General features: G+C 42.3%; 1 protein-coding gene across 1 annotated transcript in view; it reads right to left on the bottom strand.

The window, feature by feature from the left end:
• The window catches only part of BICRAL (BICRA like chromatin remodeling complex associated protein), a 277,400-nt gene that overhangs the window by 15,655 nt on the left and 244,762 nt on the right, over positions 1 to 16,983 (bottom strand). The window contains exons 21-22 of the mRNA XM_066993763.1: positions 11,861 to 11,955; positions 3,096 to 3,263 (exon numbers count right to left, since the gene is read on the bottom strand). The gene's annotated coding sequence lies outside the window, so the exon portion shown is untranslated. The remainder of the gene's footprint in view (positions 1 to 3,095; positions 3,264 to 11,860; positions 11,956 to 16,983) is intronic.

The raw sequence follows: 16,983 nt of genomic DNA, 5'->3' as shown, positions 1-16,983 counted from the left end.
TGTTAAACTCCCAGTGCTCTGGGGCAGAAGTTGTAGCTTTTCCCTGCCAGGTAGGTGTTTACGAGCCTGGTAGCACCAGAAGCGTTTCTGGAGCCCACAAACATAATTTAGCTGCAGTAATGTGAAATTACTGAGTCTGTCTCGTGCCGACATGTGTTACATGCAATTGTAAAAAGGAAAAAAGTTTAACAGCTTAGCCACAAAGGAATGTTTATATCTGATTACGCTAACTGCTAATTTAATGGTAGTTAATCAGTGGCATGTAATACAAGCCAAGCAGCCCAATGGATTTATTGATGAACGGCTTTTAAAGTTGTTAGAAAACTGGTGCATTTGTTACATTAAACAAGCAAGTAAAGAGCCCAATGAAACAGTAGTATGTTTGCTAAGGGCAAATTTCTGCTTCAGTTACTATGGTTCAAATCCCAGGTTACTCCAAACTCACATTGAACCAAAAGGCCAGCATATGAGCTGCAGGCCCAATCCTGCACAACACAGAAGAAATTCCTTGAGGGTGATATCAGGAGGTGCCACCTCACTGGGACACACTCTGAATTTTCAGGCAAAACCAGGAACCATCCTGGAACCTGTGTTTTGCTCTTTACCTAAATTCAGCCATTTAGAGGAGAGAAGAGGAAAAAAAAAAAACACACTGGGACTACAACTCGAGGTTTAAATACTGGAGTGGGATTTTTATTCTGTCTGGTATAGGTGTGTCTGCGCCCTTGCACACCAGCTACAGGTCTATAAGCTGCAAGGAGCATGTTTCCTTCCCCCTGAAGTCAGCAGGCACTGAGAAATGGATGCAGCACTAGCAGCTGCACAAAAACATCGTCTCACAATGTGTGAGACTGTGTACACATGGGTTGAGGGGGGCCGATTTAGGGGAAAGGAAAAGAAAGGTACGGCCGCCTTATCCCCTCTGGCAAGCATTCATTTGCCTGGATGCACACCTCACCTCCCCAAATCTGACCCACACAGCTGCCACTACCACACAGCTTGTTTTTCTTAGAATGAAATATGAGCGAAGAGAGTCAGCAAAGCAGAGCTGGAAGCAGATCCCCGCAGAGTGCATCCATGCCTGAGATTAAAAAACTGAGCAAAAGCTTTTAAAGAAGATCAGGCTGAACCTTCTCACTCACAGGGGCTTCTCTGAGTGGCTGCTGCTCTCTGCTCCCCCCAGAGCACTGCAGCATCCTGCCTCAGCCTCCTGACCCTTAGGCCAGCTGTAATCATTGGGAGTTTTTACTCCTGACTTGGCTGGGAAGAGGCCAGCTGCCAAGTGAGAGGCATCTGTAAAGGAGTAAAAAGTTTAAAATTATGTCAGTTATTTATTAATGTGAGACAGTTTACTGAATGCTGCCAAAATTTAAGAGCTTCTGTTTCTCTGAGAGCTTCAGTTCCTTCTTGTGTAACTGTCAGGAGCGCGTCCAACATTGCCTATTTCATGAATAACTTTCTTTTATAATTTAACTGGTAGATTTCAAAGGCAGGCAAAGAAAAAAATAACTACTACATTTGGGCAGACCTGGCAAATGAGGTGCCTCATGACCCAGTGTTGTAACTCTGGGGTATTCAAGTAAGGTTCAAGTGAAACATAAAACCCAGCCAAAACTTTGATACCATATTAAATTCACCCCAATGATATTATTGCAGGGAAAACAGACTAACTAGTATGGCAGTAATTTCTTGTTCAGAATTAAGTGTGAGCCAACCCTTAGAGGAGGCAGTTCATTAAACCACCTCTCAGCTTGATAGCAAGCATGGGGAGCCCCAGTAGGCCTCCAGTTCCTGATGAAAATAGTATCAGCTATGCTAAACCAGTTGCTCTATTAATAAAATCTGTCATTAACATTATGATTCATTTGATCCTGCATGACACAGGTATAGAAATGCACATCTGGAAGCAACAAACAAGATACAGGAGGCAAAGGGGAATTAAGTCTTCCAGGCATGGGAACACTGCCATACAGTTTCCAAGTGGCCCTCTCCTGGTGGCAGGGTTGGGCACAAGAAGTAGTCCATTTCTGTGTTGAATTGAAAAAAAAAAAAACACCACACCCACAGGAGATACCTATTCTCTTCACCAGCCCTTAAGAAGACATAGGTGACTAGGCTCCAGCTAGCTTAGCTGACAAGCAGTAGGGGCAATAATCCTTTTTTGGGTGGGTATTGCTTAACCCCATGTCCTTTCCCTCTGCACTCCTTCCTAGGGCCACAGCCAGGAAAGCACAGGCAGCTGAGGCCCAGAACTGAAAGAAAGTCAAAATTCATTTGGAATTAAAAGTCAAACACATACAGAACTGATGAGGTGAGTGAAAGATATATAGAACTGAAGATTTAAGTATCAAGACTGCATTTTCCAGAAACAGTAAGAGATTTCTGATTTCCCAGAATCACTTAGAAGAGAAACACTCAAGCATAGGCATCTCTCCATTTAGCTAGGGATCTGAAGCCAGCTACACTCTGAGTTAAACACACTGCAAATCTGTATTTGCAGCTGAAATAGACTAGTTAAGTGCTTACCAACATGTCCTTTGCATCCCCTGTAGATGGAGACAAACATCAGCTTGGACTGCACCCTTTCTCTTCCACCCTTCCCCATCATTTACCATTCACGATGTGCCAGGCTAATTCCCCATGCTGTGTATTTTTGAACATACCATTAAAAAGTTATGGTGCTGGTCATTTCTCAGGCAAGAGGGAATACTCCACACATAGGAGGGTTTGTTGCTTGTTTATTTCCAGAGCTGAGTTTTTATTTCTTTCCAGCTCTGCACATATAAAAGATCAGCAGTGGTAGACACAGACCATGCTGTGGAATTTGTTGCTGGTCTGGTATAAACAGCCCGTCCTGTGTATTGACCTAATGTAAACAGCCAGTAGCCTGTATAAACAACCAGCAGTTGAGCTCAGGCTAAACGAAGCCCCAAAGTATGTTTGGGCAGCAAGAAATCAAACATCAATACATGTATTTCCATCTTGTAAACTGTTGTTTCTTGGCTTGCCAGAAAACTTTTTGCAAATTTCTTGGAAGTCTGCGTGTCAAGTAGTTTGCAGTTTCCCTAAAGGGTAGGGCGCCAGGGGGACATTACCAGTGTCTCACAGCCTTGTTGTGCACTCAGCTGAGCATCTCCCAAAATTAGGCTGCTGGAAGGAGGAGGAGCCCAGAGGCAGGGGCTGAAGGAGCCTTGGTAAGGGAGGATGGCACAGGTTCAGCCCCAACATCCTAAAGAGGGTTCTGTGAGTTTCAGGTCTTCCCACTGGAAAAATAAATAAATAAATGACTGATTTTCCAGAAAGCATTTACATTTATTATTATCCATAGAGTCATCATCTTTAAAGAACTGGACTGTTCTGAGAAGTTGTCTAATTTGTTAGAAGACTAACAAATAGCCTTAGGGTCTAACAAATAGGGTAGGAGTCTGAGAAAACAGCAGTCTCTGAAATGCATTTTTTCCTCCTTTTGTGAGAGGGGCAGCTCTCAATTTCAAAATCCCCATCATTCTTAAAGAAATGTATTAAACAGCCTTTAAAAATTCAGTTCATAGGTCAAGATTAATCTTTACTGCAGATTTGACTACTTAGCTATTTCTGTCTTACTCACAGGCAAATTCTGAACTGAGCTGGAATTAAATGGAAATGGTGAAAGAGGTGAGAGGTGCAAAGGGCAGAGTTCTAGAAAAGAGGACTAGAAGGAAGACCCTCACATAGCTATACTTAGTAACACTAGGGAAGAAAATAAATAGTTATTTTGGGTGGCTGAGAGAAACTACAGAAAGAAAAACCTTTTATCTTGAGATACTCCATCTGACTTCAGCCCACCTTGGCAGATAGCTGTTTGCTCTCTAGGAGAAAGGAACCAGATGGTTCTCATATTTCTAATGGCTGCATATCTATATGACAAACACCATCACGAGGTTAGCAGTAACTGCTGGAAGTTCCATCGGTGTGTGTGGGGGCAAATGATTAAAAGAATGAGCATTTCCCTCTTCCCCTCCCCCTTTTTTCCCCATTTTCTTCTCTTCTTTGTTTTTTCTTTTTTCCACCAAGGCAGGCTGGGATGGGAAACACCCTCCCAACAGGGGCTGGGCATCAAACACGCAGGCTGCATCTTTCCCCTGGCAGAGTGGATGGAAGACTCCAGTCTGGCGTCATTTTAGCACTTTTCACTACCATCGAATTCATCGCAAGGATGCAGGGATGGTCCACAGACAAGCAGTCTAGTGTAACTATGCCTCTTGCAAGACTCTTGAGTTTTCACAGACATAAGAGTGAAAGTCTTGCAGATTTCAGCCTGAGGTGAACCCTACTGGGGCATAATGCATTATGTTTCTGTACTGCTGAACCATGTAATGAATCCCAGGGTCAGTGCTAATGCAAAACTAGTGGTGATGTGCTAAATGGTTTAACTGCTCATAAAATGGTGGCTAACCACCTGTCCAGTTATTATCGGGCAGAGGAAATTTAGCTGTAGTAATAAAAGCGTACTATATTGAATTACAGCTTTGCTTAAAAGTGGCTAGCTATACTAAACAAAAGAAGAAAGTTAAAATAGTTAATTAAAATAACTATGTTAGAAATAAAGACTCAGAGAAAGTAGACTGAAGTCCTCCCCTTGTTATCCTGAAGGGGACAGGTTCTCATTCAAGAGAGGGTGTCCACAGTAAAAGTGATACTTCACACTATTTTAAAGCTACCTTGAACTCTGCTTAACTATTCATAGGAGGAGATTGGAGTAAGTGGAGTGAATGTTAAGAATTCAGTTACCCTCAGGACTGTCCAGACAGCTGCACACTTCAACCTTACTTGGGGTAGTAACTGTATTTTCATTCCACAAAAATAAATAAATAAATAAATAATGCAAAACACACAAGATTTTGCCTTATATTGCTGTGCAATCTGAAAGGAGTGCTCTGGTGGCTTTCAGAAGTGGAAACCCATGACCATCCCACTTTAGTTACATTTTCTTAAAACGATAAGAGAATGTACTGTTAAAATAAGCTTACTAGAATGTTAAACAATTGGGAGGGGAGGGGGGAGAGGAGAAAGTAGGATGTCTTAACAAATATGAAGCCTCACAGGAAGGATAGTTACTGCCACAGTAAGTCTCAGAACTAATAAAGTAAATTTGAATCTTTAGGACAGAATGAAAATTAAGGTGTCCACCATACGTAGTACTAATGTTTCTTTCTAGCACTTCCTATACCAGCACCCAGTAAGTACATTCCCCTAGGTATACAAAAGAGAAAGCTGCATTTGTTTATGAGACTCTGATTTCCTGGATCACTTCAGATACACTAAGTTACTTTTGTGTTGTAAGAAGCATCAGATACTGAACTGCAAGGTCATTAATAGAAATTCACTTAATTTCATTGCTCAACACTTCACCCTAGTGTTTCTTAAACCACAGGTCAGGATTCCCAACAGACTCAAACATACCCACAAAGCTTCAGAAACATCTTACAGTTCATGTAGCATTACACTTTTGTACAAATACTAGCTATCATTAGGATCATTTATTATCATAAAATTTAAAAAAGGAAAAAAAATATTTGAACTCTTACTGCCAGCAGCTCAGTTCCTCAAGGTCAGAGGAGCAAAATACCAGCTGCAGATACTTCTGTAAATACCTACACTAACCAAGAAGCAACCACACTGCTCTAACTGCTAGCAAAGTCTAGCCCTTCAAGGCCAGTGCAGTGAGTATATAAATGCAGATCTATTAATTACAGCTGCTTCCTGTTTCCTCTACATGAAAAGATATCTAAAAATAGCAAGCTCCCAGCAGGCTAATAATAAGGGTCACCTGAGAAGAGATACACTCCAAATAGGTCACGTTTGCAAAAAAATTAAAAAACATCAGCAACAACAAAACTATCAACAAAATCTGAATCTGAAAACCTGCATGCTTTTTCTAGTCAGTCTACTAAAATAATATATATTTTGTAGTATTAAATAGTCCTTCAAGGATTTCTTTGCCAAAGATTAGAAATCTCAACCAGGTCACACACCCATACCCACACCATTCTTGAGCACGATGCAAGAAAATGACATTTCACTCTTCTCTTTCTATGGGGCACTGTGGCCAGTGTCACCTCTATGCCCATGTTGTCCTCCCTTACAGGACAAAGCACTGTTCTCTGCACCTGTGGTAGGGTTGAGCCGCTCCAGTGCCAGCCAGGTCAGGATCTTGGGCACCAACCTCTCTGACCAGTCTGGTACCACAAGTAATTACCCCTAAGTATAGCAGAAGTGCTATAAACTGCTTTTATTGGAGCAAAATATCACAGTGGCAGGGGCAGGAGTTTGACCCCAGATGTCTTAGCAGCACAGGCATGGCCATCTGGGTCCCTGACCATGGGAATAAGCTAGCACAAGCAAGAAATTACCATGTGTAAAGATAATGTTGAAATTTGCTGCTTCTAAGTTGGTGGGGTCTGTGGGTTACTAAATTACAACACTCACCTCAAGGTCAGTAATTTGGCATTACCAGAGGTGCCAAAGCTTCTTTCAAGCTGAGCTGCTGGCTGTGATGGTGGTAGCTGTCCTCGGGATCTGACCACTCACACACCATCATACCCATCCTCATTAATACCCACTGTTTTCATAAATTCAGAAATTAAAAATATTGCAATGGTTAAGGAATACTTCCCATCAGCAACATAGGGGGTTTGAAGGTCTCCTTCTCCATTTTAGGAATCAGTGTTGTGTTACCATGATTCCGACAGCTTTAGAGTGATGGACATACAACAAAATATAATTTAGAAGGAGAAGCTAAGTGGTGTGAGACCAGGAATAACTGAAATTGAAGTTCCAGTTTCACTAGAAAAGCAAAACTTTTATAATTAAACTCCTTTCAGTATGATGGATGTTTTTGATTTGCATAGACAGCTCTATGAGCGTACATCTGGGTAATACCAAACTACTGTCCAGAAAACATGTCAGATGCTTTAGATTAGGGATTATATTTTTAGTCTTTCCTTAGGTCCCTTGTTATACATATCATTTCGCAGCAGTTGATTTGCCAGTTGCCATAAAACCTGTTTAAATATTCTGCGTGTCTAACAATATCACTGAAGGAAAGCTGAGCACTGAAAACCACACTGGCCCAGCATGACCTTTTTCCTCTGGAGAGCCAGCAAATGCAGCTCTCATGGTAGCAGCACCTTGCCCTGCTGTGGACTTTACAGAACTGTTGTACCTCTAACAGTTCCGATGGTTCAGATCTGGTCGTGTATGCATCATTTCAGAGGTTTAAATGACAGATCCAAATCTCGAAACTATACTGAACATGATGCTTATCATATGGCAAAGGAGTAGAGACTATGTTTATTATTAATAGTAGCCCATATAAATACAAGTCAAGTACAGTCAGAGATGCTGCTCCCCACCCAGCATTCCTGTAGATTACATTTGCCTGCTGCTTTTTCCATTACCATTATTCATAGCCCTCCGTTTTGTTCAGCTATGAATGATGGACAGAAATGGACAATGCACGACAGTTTGGAGTGTGGATTTTAAAACACGTGGGAAGAATAGAAATGATATATGTATGGACACTCTCTCAGAGGGTCTCAGCTCTAACACCACAAAAGAGGGACTCCAAGCAGTGAGTTCTTTCTGGCAAGGAGGCTGAGGGAAGCAGAAATTAGAGTTATACTCTTAGAGACTCGGCAGATTTTCACTTGGCAGACACATGGGGCATTAATGCAAGTCTGGCCAATGTTATCTGCCTAGCTGTGTCTTCCACCTTCACTGCAAGGAAATAAAGATATATTTTGACCCAAAGATATATATGCACATGTCTTTATACATACACATACATACAATTAACCCATTGTTTTCCTGATGGATAAAATACTGGTTTTCAAGACTAAGCTTGACCCCTTTTACTGGGCACTCTACTTCATCCTTTCAGGAGCCCACAGTTTCCTCTGAAATATTTTTTCTTCAAAGGACATCACCTGAATTTATACATATTTATGTCTCTAAATATGTGTGTCTCATTTTTTTCTCTCTACATATATATATATATACACACCCACATATATTTAAATGGTCTTAAGTACTTATTGTTAGCTCTTTAGTTTATATGCACCACCAGCACAAGCAGTGGAAATGAATTCTCAGTATCTCATGAAGATCAGACCTTTAAGTATGTAGCTACAAATCCAATTCACCTTACTGAATTTTATTTTTATAGGACTCTTATCACCTAATGATGATATATCTGAATAGATATAATGCTTTGAGATAATAAGGCTAAGCTACCACAGTGAGGAATGCAGTATAAATCTAGATGGGCAGAAGAAATAGAATGGGTTTAATGTTGTTTTAAAGCTAATGGAAGACAGGAAAATGTACATCAGTAGCTTCCAAAATAGTTGTAAAAACTTCCAGGTTCAAAAAAAAAGATGGTGTTCTTGCTTAGTGGCCTGTCTCCTTTCAGCCTTTCTGTGTGTAAATGTTATTGTTGTGTGTGTCTTCATTAGTCTCTTTTGAGAATAACCTTTAAGCTGTCAGTGTGTTTATATGATATTAATACAGTATGCCTAAAACATTTGATATTCTGTTACTTATAGGAATGGTCGTTCTGATGGGTAAACATTTTAGGCAAAACACATAAACTGGATTTTGTTGAGCTAGCAAGATGCATCCAAAAAAGAGGATGCTTTGAGAGACAAGCTCAATGAAGATTTCGTACCTTAAAATTCCTTTTATTTGTAGCCTGTGATTTGATTACACCATTGGATACCAATTATTCCAGAAACTAACGAGCTGTGTAATTTCCCATAAAAGAATAATCTCACGTAAAATACGTCAGTAAAGGAAACACTATAATTTGGGGGAATGTGCTGTGTTTGTTTTGCTGTTGTTTCATGAAATAAACAAAAGGAAATAATTTCAAAGCACTATTTTGAAATTACGTATAATTAATAATTAACTATGCAAAGCCTCTCAGCATGAGATAGACTCTCTAAGGAATGGTAGCATGAGGAAAAATCCTCTCAGTTAAACAGAGAGGGAATTACATCCAGCAAATGCTGTGGCCCAGACTCCAAGGACTCTCCCAGGAAGAGTGGGATGCCGTGTAAAAATGCTTTCTGTCTTCTCCCATGACCTTTTAGGCAGCAGGTCTCCAACAGCTGCAGTTCCTTCCTTTCTCTGAAAAGGAGCTACCATCTTCTCTACATGACAAACCCACACTGGAATCCATCTGTTTGCTACAAGACATGCTTTTGCTGTGCCCAAGGTGAAATAAAGTACACCTGGGACTACTTTTCTCCAAAATTCCTCCCACCGTGGGCAGCTGTGCACCTGCTGCCTGGCACTGTTGCAGATGTACCCTGAAAGATGACTGCACCCCAGTCCACCAGCGCTGGAAACAGATCACTCAGCATTGGTTCAGAATACCTTACCATGTATCTGGACATTTTTAAGGTAGTAAATTACATCCATAATTGCTGTAGAGAAAAATCACCAGCTTTCTTCTCTGGATAACTTATGGGAAGGGGGTTGAGCCAAAGATGCTCGGATGAACAGAATGCCCGGAGTACACAGAAGATAATTTTTCCCATTCAAGTGGCACAGACCAAAACATTCTCTCAAGCACCTCATTATTCCTATTAAGGTAACATTTTGATTTGAAACATCTGCGGGTTCTTGAGGCCTGAGTGAACCTGACATTCTCAACCTTTGGCAACTGTATTACGCATGGCATGTATTTCTGCATACGTGTGCCTTAAGGGAAACATAGGGAAGGATTGGAATCACTCTCCAAACTGCTTCTGAATGTAGGGTAGCAGCAATATTCCAGTCCATGGTCCACAGCAAGTTTGAGGAACACAAGCTATACCTCCAAAAGGATAGCCGTAGAAATCCTTCCTGCCTTTTCACCCAAAACAGGCTACTACCCTTCCTTTACCACTGCGAGATGACAGATCCAGGCTGAAGCCCATCTGGCTGCTGCAAAAAAAAACCACAGATTCCTGCATTTCTTTCCCAATTACAGCAGGTATCTAATATTATCCTCCTTTTCCAAGATAACAAAGATTTTAGCTGCAAGCAGGAAAAAAAGAACAGGGAAAAAAACTTCTTTCTTACACAGTTATAATTTAAAGCCCTGCAAAATGCAGGCATTTCTGAATAACTAACTAGACTTGTCTCTGGTTAGCATAAAGGCATGCCTACTGCAAAGTCTTTGTATAGAAAACCTTGAGGAGGAAAAGATATATTCTCAGCAAAATAAAATGTTGTCAGCTGTTTAAGCCTTAGTGGGAACTGAAAATGTCAAGCTTATACCTGTTAGGCATCATTTAAATTGAAATATGGACCTTCTTCAGTCTTCAAAGTAATGCACTTCAGGTGATAATGATGGATTAACGTTGAGAGAAAATGACCTAGCAGCCTGTTAGTTACTTTTTTCAATTGAGTGGGAGCACACCAAATTTTTCATCGATCTGCCAATTGGAGACAGCTGAGAAATGACGACTGTGCTTACTACAGGGTTCATACATAAATATTCACTGATGAGCACATTAAAATATGGGAAAGCAGAGGAACAGTTTGTTCAAATTCTGCTGCGTTTAGACTTGTGTTCAAACAGCTATATATTTCTAAACAGCGAGGGTTTACAAGTTCAAAGAGCTGCCCCCTTCACAGTCAAGTTTCTTATAAGTTTCTTACAACATCACACAAATGCATTTTACGAGGCAACTCTGTTACTCACAAGATTAATTCAGTGCCCTTTAAACTGTGGGAGTTGTATTCAAACGTGGTTTAGATTAAAGTGATTTAGCATTATTCCAACATCCAACAACATGAATGTATGTTTTCAATGGATGAATCTGAAATCAGCTGTTCTGCATTGTTAAGCCTCTTACAACAAGCTATTTGGATTTCTGGCTGTTCAGCACCCCAAAGGGACAGATTAATCTCTGAACCCTGTGGCTGACTCCTATTTCGGTTTCTCAAGCGTCTGCTGTTCATCTGGGCAGTGCTCAGACAAATAGGACAATTTACAGGAATCAATAACAAGCAATCCCAGGCAGCGGTGAATTGGAGATAACTCAGCCTAGGCAGATGCAGATGATAGCTGCACCCTTTGCTTCGTAAAAACCTTTGCTGAGATTGTTGGGCCTGGCTGCTACCTTGTGGTGCTACTCCAACCAAGGTAATCCTCTGTGAGCAGGGAAGAGGCATCTGGAGTTCTGGGGATGCACAGCCTCAGAGAAGTGATGAGGATTTTGCCCAAAATACGGCACGTGCCACACAGCCCACAGCAACACTGTGAAGAGCACGTTTGCTTGGGAATGTAGCATCAAGTCCATGAATGCACACTGTGATACACCCCCAGCAGCAGCAAGGACAGAAACACAACAGCAAAGCCCTTCATAATGTCGTTAGTCATAAGTAATAAAGTAGGAACAAAAGGGGTTTTCTTTCTGAAGGGAACAGTTAGCTTTTCCACTTCAGAGACCAGAGAGAGATGACTTCTGTTACCGAAGGCCCTGAAACAGGCAGGAAATGGAGCTCCGTGGATCACTCAGGCGTGAAGGCTGTGAATCTGAGATCTTTTCCAGAGAGAGAAAGAGATGAGAAAAAAGCACAGGAAAATAAATGTAATTCAATAACAGCTTAGAAGAGAAAATCTTTGCCTCTCCTCGTCAGTGAAACATAACAGTAATAGCAGGTGCATGAAAAGTAAATCCACCACACAAATGTGAAGCAGATAGACCCTACCAATGTATTTGGAGCAAAATATGAGAAGGAGCTGTTTAGAAAATAAGTTCACCAATCTGTTGATAAATCACTAGCTTGAATTTCAGTTGGTTGCTGTTTGGAGGAGTCCAGTTACCTACTATCATCTTCCAGCACTGCACAAATCAATCTTGAGGAGTCCTGCCAGTATTCACGGTCCTCTGGGTGCCTCTGTTCAGCTTTCTGAGGGCTCTGAAAAATGAAAGGAAAAGGTAAATCACTAAAAAAAAAATAGCTAGGAGTGGCTACAATGGTTCGAAAAAACACTGCGGTTACAGGAAGAATAACCAGTTATTCTTTTTTGAATACCTATTAGCACAGATAACATTAAAAGTGACAGGCAAGATATAGTTGGATAGTGAGAGTAAGGGGTCTCCACTGGCTCAGAGACGGTGCTACTCTTCTTTTCCATCTGGTCCTTCACCTGGTGCATATCACGGGTTTGCGGACACCAAAGATGGGTGCAGAGCTGCAGTAGCCAGGCAAAGGTGCCGGTGCTCTGATGGAGCACACGGTGAGGTTCAGAGGAGAGGTACCCAGCCCACGGAGGCACATGGGGATATGCTGCATGATCCAGAGCAAGGGCTCTCTGCGTAGACACAGTTTGGCCTTTTCATGCTCTGGTTAAAAATTAATGGCAAACAAGCTTCTAGTGAATAACACAGACTGAATAAAACGTAAAAGCAAGCTGTAGTGTAAGAACAAATATAATTTATTATCAGAGGGGGAAGTTTTGTACTCTGTACTTTACTGCTATTTTCCCCAAATGCTATTTTTTCTGTGTAATGAATGATCTCAAATCAAGCTAAGTACTCAAACCATGTACAAGGTTCCCAAGATCTCTTTTTGGTTTCTTGCAAGTGTCCTTTGAAATAGTGATTTGAATTCTAATAACCCATTATTTGTAGGAGAGTCGGAATATGAAACTGGCAGGATCTTTTTGCAAATTATGGAATTTCTTTAAGATGATGAAAACCTTATCTCACAGCTCTGGAGATTTGCATAGAACATCCTAATCACCTAGTCCTTTAAGCTGTCTTGTCCCCATGCTAAGATTTCTGCTACGTCCAGTTATGGCAAGGAGACCCTAGGTGGCAAGTTGTTATGCTGACACTGCTTAACATCTGGGTAACCTCACTGCTGTTTTGGTATCAGGAGTCTGACCAGGGTCTCTCTGGAGAGTAAGGACTCTTTTTACTCAGTGGCTGAAACCCAGATTTTGCTGTCCACACAGGAGGTCCCGAAAGCCCCAGTAGTACCGTAGGGATACCATACCAGAAGACAACCAGCATGTTGGCAGGACAAAGCCAATGTCAAAGGGCCAGTGGAGGCGAGAGCCTACAGGAGAGATGTGTGTCAGGCAGGAGCACAAATGATGGGCTTCATCTCAGAGGTCCCATTGTGGCGATGAAAACATGAGTGCCTGAGGTATGAGACGTGTTTTTTCTGGGAGCTGCACCAGTTTCGAGGGCGCTCCCAGTGCTCTGCACACGCTGCTGGCTGCCTTGACAGGGAAATGCTCCTGGGTCTGCCTCAGTTCCAGGAGATAAGTGAGGTTGCTGTGATGCTTTGGGCTCTTTCCCTGAGTGGCATGCCTGGCTTGGAGGGCTTTCACCTTTGCTTTGGGGTGCTTCTCCCAGGGGGAGACTACTGAGCTCCAGCTGTGGTCCTGTGGCTCACTTTGGTTACCAGCTGTCATACCTGCAGTGTCAGTGCCAGCCTCGGTGCCTGACCTCAGCAGAGGTCAGATGAATGCAGCTGTGAAAACCACAGCCTGCCCCCAGAGAGTGCAAGGCAGCCTGATGCTTCATGGTTTCAGAGAAGGGAGGTAATAGTACAAGGCAGTCAAGTCAAATATGGGCTTTTCCAGGCAGGCATGCCATGTATCCCACAACCAGTCTCCCACCACAAAGAGGATCCTGCAAGTTGTCCGTCACTAAATTGCCACCTGTGACTCCACACTTCCCTGAGAGCATTGGCAGCACTTTAATTACTTTCTCTATCCATGGATCTAAAGAAGACCACAATATTAAGTCACGTCCATTCAAAGGTTTGCCATCTAACCTCTCCCAGCATTACGGATTAGTTATTAATTCAGCTCTGCACTCAGAGTGCCACCTGCCTTCCTCAAAGAGATGGAGTGGTGGAAGGACAGGGAGGGACAAAGGAAACAACCACAAAGCTACATTAACAACTGTGAATGTGAAAGAAAGGCAACAGCCCAGCTGAATGCTAAAGACAACAAAAGGTAAATGCAGAGCAGGGCTGAGCATTGCAGAGGGGAGCGAGAACCACAGACACAGCCCATGGTTTTGCCCCCACCATGTCCAGCCTCAGCTCTTGAGGCAAAACTGCCCCGTAGATGTCAGCACACTTCTTTGGGACTTGCCTGTGACGGTCCCAAGGGCCAGGAAAGGAGAGGAGCTGAGCTCCAACTGTGATTGAAGCATTAGTTTCTCCAGGAATAGCAATGGGAATCAAGACTACAGTTATTCTCTCCTATCAAGAATTTTCTTCAGATTTGATACAGTGACTTAATGCTGCTCTCATACTTTCATTCCCACCACAGGCACCAGACGAGAGCTTCTGAGGCTGATCAGATGTTGAACTTTCACAGCAGATATCCCCGGAAGAGTGTAGGATGGTAATTTTGATACACTGGAAAAAGTCACAGTCTTGAACAGTGATAAAACATGCTTTGTTGGCTGGGCTTGTGTTTGCATTTTTGTTCACATTTCTTACCGTGGCTTCACCCTCACCCCGGGTCGTTTTGCTAGTGGTTGCGACAGCAGGAGAATTTCTGTAGACCACTGAGCTGTTCACAGCTGCTGCCTTATCACATTGGTGCTTTTCCCACTTTTCTCACTGCTATCTTAGTGTAGCTTATGTGTACAATTGGGTACCTTCAGGATATTGGGCTCTACCTAGTTTTGTAGCTCCCATGTTTTTAACTCTCTGGCTTCTTTATGAAACTACCACTTTTGAAAACCTTTGATCCAAAGGTAATGTGAAATATGGCTGGCACAAATGTTGCCCTGAAACAATAAGTAAAACCTGTGCAGTAAGGACAGTCTTGCTCTTTCCTGCTGTGTGGATATCCCCACAGGATTCAAGCAGGCATAAGCTAGAATAGCCTTAAGACAGCTGTAATATACACCTAGGAGAAGATGAGTCTAAGGGCTAGCTTAGGAAGAGAGGAATTTCAGGACTGTCATAGTTATCGTTTACTCACCACTTCTGGCCCTACACAAAGGACAGATCATATGGAACTAAGGGTGAAAGCCAGAAAATTTAATATAGCTTTAAATTATGGCTAGCAAGAAACACACATCAGAAGTCTGGCAATTACTTCAGTTTACATAATCTCCACAAAATCCAGCTGCTTAGCAAAATTATCCAAAGTAAACTACCATTGGCATTCCTTTTTTTTTTTCTTAATAAAAATATATTATTATTTTTTAATAACTAAAAATAATCCCAGTATGCCAAATGTGTACCTAATTGAACATACCTGTTTCTTTTTACCTAAGCAAAACTTCTTCAGTGAGAGGCTTGTCTTGGACACATTCACAAATATCATGTGAATTTCTGTGATACGTTTTAATTTACATCATTATGCCACCCATTAAAAGATGGGCATTTGTCCCGTACCTAAGACATGTCAAGACCCAGTGCAGTAAAATGATCAATATATGCTATTCAATAGAGGACACACAAAAGAGGAAGAGAAATATACAGAGTAAACAAAATTTGTTAAAGGCAAGTGCATCCAAAAGCAATGAGACAAGACTTTGATTCACGTTATTTCCACTGACAGTTTCAAATTGGCTTAGGCTAGCACGTGTCTGAGTCCCGGGCTGACAAGAGGCTGGTGAACCTTAGAAGACCCGGGACTTCTTTTGGCTTTGAATTTCAGTTTGGAAGTGAAACCTGATGCTGGGCAAGTTTCACCTGGTTTCAGGTTTCACTGGAAAAGGGGGAAACAGATGAGTAAATCCAGGTAGCTGTCAGAAGGCAATTACAGCAAGACATGGGTTGTGAGCCGCGGCGGCACAGGGAGCGCGTTCCTATTGCAAGTTGGAAAGCATCGTCAGGTCAGGAGCTTCTGTTTTCCCCGCATCTACGAAGCTGCTGCATCTAACAGAGATGCACAGAAGCTGGCCCCAACAAAGTGTTGATGTTTTTGATGGTCTTTGGCCAAACTCCTGTCTGTGTGTGACCTGTCTAAGCTACGGGGAAACAAACCTGCAGCATACCAGAAGGCACAGCCAGGCTCTGTGGATTTTCCCACAAATATAGTCTGCCCCGCAGCCCCTTTCCCAAAAAGCTATGGGATGGTAAAGTATTCGTACGATAGTAAGATAAATGCACAACAGCTGGAATGCGAGACCTGGCACCAGAGGGCTTTTGCCAACAGGCCAAGGAAAAGTGTGCAAAGCGAGCAGGAATGAAATTACATGCCTTGTCTGTCTGCACCACGTAAGAGCGCGAGAGCGACTAACCCAGAGTGATAGATCAGTAATTCATCATTGTAAGGGAAGCAGTTTACAAAGAGCACACAATCCTTGAAAGATGTGTAACACATTGATTGAATTCCCTGCATAATATTTTACCAGTAAGAAAAGCCCAAAAGAGACTTAATTATAAACCCCGCAAAAAAAATCATTAAGCATTACAGCTGCTTCATTCCACCCTTCCCAATTGCTGATTTTTATCAGCAGATTAAAACGCTTCCAGCTGAAAGACCGATTAGCTGATTCCATGTTTTCTGCCTGTCCTGATCACAGGAAAAGTCTGCAGTCTGAGGGAAGCACAGCTCTAAGCGACGGGAAGGATTACTGCCTACGCCGTGTGGTTCACAATAACAGAGAAGGTGCCGGCCTGCAGCTCCCCATCTGGCTCTGTTACGCTCACAGGCTGCAGTGCCTGTCCCCTGGCTGATAGTGCTCCTTTGTCACCAGTGTCCCTCCTGCCTTGTCACACACACACGTGCTCTGCACGCGCGGATTGTTCACAGAAGAATTTAGTGGTAAACATGCAAAAGAGCACAAAAATTTATGAACGTAGCAGGGTACGCGGCAGCCTCTCAGGGAGCAGAACTGTGCTTACGACTACAGCACTGCAGACATAGGATCAAGCCCTAGGGTCCCTTTCTGCACCTGAAAATATTTCCTACCAGCTTTTATGAGGCCCTTTACATTTTCCAACCATTCTCCAAGT

Source organism: Anser cygnoides, chromosome 3 (genome assembly GCF_040182565.1).
Source record: "Anser cygnoides isolate HZ-2024a breed goose chromosome 3, Taihu_goose_T2T_genome, whole genome shotgun sequence".
Classification (NCBI taxonomy): Eukaryota; Metazoa; Chordata; class Aves; order Anseriformes; family Anatidae; genus Anser; species Anser cygnoides.
This window is presented reverse-complemented; position numbering and strand designations above follow the sequence as displayed.